General features: G+C 51.6%; 1 non-coding gene across 1 annotated transcript; it reads left to right on the plus strand.

Annotated features, from left to right (window-relative positions):
• Positions 1-269: 269 nt before the first annotated feature.
• Positions 270-376, plus strand: LOC143675215 (U6 spliceosomal RNA). The gene has a single exon (XR_013171458.1). It is a non-coding gene; the product is annotated as a U6 spliceosomal RNA (small nuclear RNA).
• Positions 377-5,285: the final 4,909 nt, after the last annotated feature.

Raw genomic sequence — 5,285 nt, forward strand, 5'->3', positions numbered from 1 at the left:
GTAGTGGGGATGACCATGTAATGGGTATGGGGGATTCTTCCCGGCTGGTGAAAAAGTTCTGAAATTAGAGAGCCATGATGGTTGCCGCAGATGGCTCCTAGTGGACCTAAATTATTCACTTTAAATAGTCCCTTACTAGTCGGTGGATTCCACCTCAATTTTAAAAATTACAGCAACTTAAGAAAAAAAGAAAATGTAGACTTACCTTGGAATAGAGAAGAATTTCTTAAACAAGACACACAAATCATTTACTTAAAAGAGAAGATGGAGTGCTCGCTTCGGCGGCACATATACTAAAATTGGGACAACACAGAGAAGATTAGCATGGCCCCCGAGCAAGGATGACACGCAAATTCATGAAGCATTCCATATTTAAAAAAATAAAATAAAATAAAGAAAAAAGAAGAGAGAAGATGGATACATTTGACTATGTTAAAATTAAGAAAGGCTGCTCATCCCAAATCCCTTAGAGAAAGTGAAGACAAGTTAAAAACCAGAGAAGATATTTTCAACCTATATAGCTGAAAAAAAAAATAGTACCAATAATACATATTTAAAAAAACTCTATACCGATAACATAACAGTAAACGACCCACTAGGAAAATGGGCCTAAGATAGGAAAAGACATCATCCAGAGGAGGAAATGTATGTGGCCAATCAATATTTGAAGAAATATCCAACTTCATTGGTAATTAGGGTGAGTGAAAAAAACAAGTGTCAGAAGACTGCAGCATGATATTCTTTATAAAAATAAAGACACAATTAAATAGAAGTAAATATAAACACAATTAAATATTAGGCATACGTATAAATACAATATAACCATTAAAAAATGCAAGTTGTTATGGTTCCAGCTCTTGGGTTGGGTGGCAGATTCATGAGCATTCCTTCAATTATTAAAGATAAAGAAATCATGATAATGATAATGATGATGAAGAAGGTCATGCACAAGATGAAGCTTAAAAAATTCTCTACATCTGAGGTCCATAAAGGCAAGCAACCAAACAAGACCATAAAACACCAAACAAGACCATAAAACACAAAGCACACCGGGTCACTCCAGCTGCCACCGTTCTTTCTCCGCCTTCCTCCTGCTTCTTGAGCGATAGACGTGCAAACCCCCGGACCCCCAGCCAGCAGGCCGAGCCCCCCTTCTCCTCCCTAAACTGAAACTGCGCTGGAGACAAGTAGATGGGGCCTTCCAGAAGCCTCCTCTGCAGGGTCAGTGTCATAGACTGTCCGAGCTGTTACGGAGAATACCACACACTGGGTCGACGACAGGGCCTCATTGGCCAGAAGTCCCAAGTCAAGGGGTCGGCAAGGCCGTGCTCTTCCTGGAGTCCACTGCTGTCCGATGCTGGCCGGGCACTGTCCTTGGTCTCTGCCTTGGCCACATGGTGTGACTTGCTGTCCCCTATGGCCCTCTCTGATGTCCGACGTCCATGTCTTCTGCATGCTTCAGGGTCCTGCCTGCCTCTGAAATGCCTCCCTTTTAAGGCCTCCAGCCACGGGGATCGAATCACCCTGATTCAGTCTGGCCACAGCTGGCCTCACACCATCTTTGAAGGGCGCTATTTACCGTGAGGCGTGAATTAAGATGAAGAATGCACCTTCTCCTGCTGCATGATTCAGCCCAGCACAGCCAGGCACCGAGACGGACCCTCGGCCTTGTCTTCCATTAGCCAGAAACCCCCTACGCCAGGTCCTCCGTGGCCCCAGGCCGCCCTGCTTGTGGCGAGCACACATTTGACGGGTCTGAGAGCAGTTCTGTCCCCTTGAAGGTCAAGAAGGTGGGTGAAGACACCCCGGCCGTGCCCCAGAAGGGACGCAGCCTCCTTGACGAGCCCCATCTTCTCTCTCCTCATGCAGGCTCTGGAGGGTCGGGGGCCCGTAGGCCGCCCCCCCGCCACTCCACACCCTGCGGGGGTCAGGAGAGGAGCCCTGTCAGGGAAATGTCATTTCGAGGTGCCCGACGGAAGGTTGTCTGGCTGTTCCTTCCAAGGTAATTCCCCACAATGACCATGGATAATAGAGTTCCAAGGCTGGAAATTACTCCCCAGGTCCAAACGCCCAGTTTCCTTTATTTCCTCAAAGATGACCCTTATTTTCCAGCAGCCCGACAAGGGCGGTCAGCTCCACGAGCACCCTGCAATCTGCCAGCTCGGCCTGCAGAGCTGCTCCCTGAGCTCCCGGGGGACACAGAAGTCCAGCCCTTCAGAGCAGAGGGGGCGGCCATATGAGAGGCCATCCCATCACAAGGGGCACAGGGGTCCAGGCAGATGAGAATCCACTCCCTCCCCTCCTCTCCAGGGACCTGCAGCTTCATGAACCTTTCCTCCCTGTACTTGGGGTGAAACGTCACTGCCGCCCAAGGCCGGCTGTGGGGCAGCCCTGCAGGTCTTTGTCCTGGATTTCGACATGTCCCCGTCCCTGATGGTCTCAGGGTCGCTGTCGCACACTAGAGTATTTTTGTCACGTCTTCAAAAGGCCCAGAGCAAGGAGAGGCCAGCTGGATATGGCCAGGACCTTATTTCTTTGCAGGCCCTGTTCCTAATGAAGCAAGTTTCCTCGGCCTAAGATATTTCTGCTTTTAGGAGGGGCATGGCTTGGGCTGGGAGCCTGGAGTTAGAAGGCACTAATTAGCCCTCCCCTCACTTCCAAAATAAAATCATGGTGCAGGATGACAATTAAATTATTGTTGTCCTTTATTATCATGGCTGCAATCACTTGTACTCTAGGCTTTTCATCCCCGAAATTCAAAGCAGATACTGTGTAAGGAGACGCCCGTGCATTTCTACAATGAGGAGCCTCCTTTGAAAATGGGGCTTTCAGACTCGTGATGGAAAAAACTCTGATTTCTACCCAGCATGATTAAAAGGACGTTAGACCGTGAAGTCTGGGTCCAAACTTCTGAGTAGCTCTGCAGCCACCTCAGCCCCACTTGGGTCCACCTTCTTCCCCAGGGCTGTGGGATCAGAGGCCAAAGGCCAGTTGGATCAAGCGCACAGCTCCTGGCCAGAGCTCATGGGTTCCCACCTGGCTTTGCATGGGACATTCCAGCTGCGTGTCTTAGGGTAACTTACTTTACCTCGCCGTGCCTCGATTTCCCCTTCTGTAAAGTGAGGTTTCTACCTCTTGGTGTTCTAAGTGTTAAATGAGTCAAGTAGGGTTTGGTGCAGAGTGAGTGCTCAGTAATGAGCCCCTGGAGGGGCCATGGGGTGCCACTACCTGGCATAACGTTCAGCAATGGCCCCTCCTACTCCTGGACACAGAGTCAGAGATGCCCCTGGACCTAGCCCTCTCCCTCCCCTCCAGGTTCTTCCTTGGTGCTGGCCGCCACCTATCCCGGCACCCACCTGCCCCTGCCCTGCACACCCACCACGTCTCGCACTGCACATGTCCCGAGGCTCTCCATGCTCTCTCACCCCTCCGCTGGCCAGTGGCTCCTCTGGCTGCTCTGCCTTCCTGCGCTCACTGTTCTTGGCTCACTTGTTCTCGTCTTTCGGGGTCACTTCCAAGCCAGCTTCTCCGGGAAGCTTCTCCCACCTCCCTGTCTGGACACCTCTCCCTTCCACTCTGCCTCGGGCCTTCTCTTCATCGCTATGATCCATGCCAGGGGGTCTTCTCCTCCTCCTCTCTCCTCTCCCTCCTCCCCTTCCTCCTCTTCCTCCTTCTTCCTCTTTCTGCTACCTCCTCCTCCTCCTCCTCCTCCTCCTCCTCTTCCCTCTTCTTCTTTTCCTTCCCCCTGGTCATTTTCTCCAGGGCAGAGCTCACAACTGGTCCCTTGCTCGCTGGCCCTTGCAGCTGGCCAGCACCTGTAGTGGCTTCCCGGCCCCTCAGGAGTGCTGGGCCTTGTGGAGACCCAGTATCTGCAAACAGAGCAGGTGCCCCACTTCTTGGGGAAGCCATTCCTTTTGCATTGGGTACTTAGGGGACACAGCAGAGACAATACTTTGGGGTCTCCCTGGCAGGCCTCCCCCACTGTCTGGCTGTCACCAAAGGGCCTGAGCAGCTGTATATTGAACAGACAGATGGATGGACGGATGCAAAGAGGAACAGACGGCTAAGGGCACAGGGGGCAAGGCCAGAGCCGGCCTCCCTAGGCCTTTCTTTGCTCTGCAGGACCCCAGGACCACCTTAGCTCACTTAGGTCATCCTAAAACCCCATGATTTAATGGAAAGCACCCAGTCATTCCCAGGGAGCCTCCAATGAGGAGAGAGCCCCTTTGCTTGTCGTTAGATATTGTAAATGGCAAAGGCATGATGGAAACACAAGAAGTTTTCTGGGCGCCAAGCTCCTGACTGTGCTTTGGCAAAACCAGCTGAGAACAAAGAGGTGGATAAAATGAGAGGAGAAGCTGGGTAAGGCTGTGTCCTGGCATCCGCTTTGAAGATTGACAAAGCAGTTGGGTGTCTGTTTTTAATATTGATTAGTTTATTAGCTAACGTGTCGACTCATTTATTTAATAAAAAGTGTTGTGCATCAACTCTGCAGGGGGTCACCGGTTATAGATAAACATGAATCAAATAAAAGAGGGAAGAATCAGGCATATGGAGAGCTATAAAAGAATCAAGATTCAGGGTTGGATATGTCCTCTGGAGGCCGCCTAGGCCTGTCCCCTGTTCATAGGTTCATGAATACAAGGTTGAGGAATCAAGGCACAGAGAAGTTGAGAGTCCAGCCTGAGGTCACACAGCACCCGAGTCTGATGGCTTCGCCGCGCTGCTGGCCAGTCCTGCCAGTTCCCGCAAAACTGTCCCCCAGTGAACAAACCTCAGGAGCTTGTCGGGCTGGAAGGTGCGGCTCTCCTCAGGTGGAGCACAAGCCCCTTTGTAATCAGCCTCCTGCAAACAGCCGGACACACCCTGTAAAGCCTCCCCCACCTCACCGAGTGCTTACACCCAACACGCTGCTTGGCTCCGAGGACCAAAGGGACCAGAGAAGTGCCCCTACTTCTTGGGAACCCGCTTCCCTTTGTCGTGGGCTTGGAGGGGCCACGTGAGCCTCCACGCTGCTCTCTGGGCCGGTGAGGAGGAGGCCAGGCCTGCAGACGGGACTTCCAAGCCCTCCAGACTTTCTGAAAGAAATGGTGGAGACAGACAGATTCCCACTAAGGGTCTTTACATGTGCAAGGAAGATGATGCTATTTTGGGGCCCTGGAGACTTTTAAATACAAATTAACAGCAAAGCACAATAGCCTGGATGTGTGACTCACTCGGGAGGGGAGCGGAGGGGCCACGGGAGGGGAGCGGGTGTGGGCCCCACCCTGCTGCTTTCTGCACTT

Source organism: Tamandua tetradactyla, chromosome 2 (genome assembly GCF_023851605.1).
Source record: "Tamandua tetradactyla isolate mTamTet1 chromosome 2, mTamTet1.pri, whole genome shotgun sequence".
In the NCBI taxonomy this organism is placed as follows: Eukaryota; Metazoa; Chordata; class Mammalia; order Pilosa; family Myrmecophagidae; genus Tamandua; species Tamandua tetradactyla.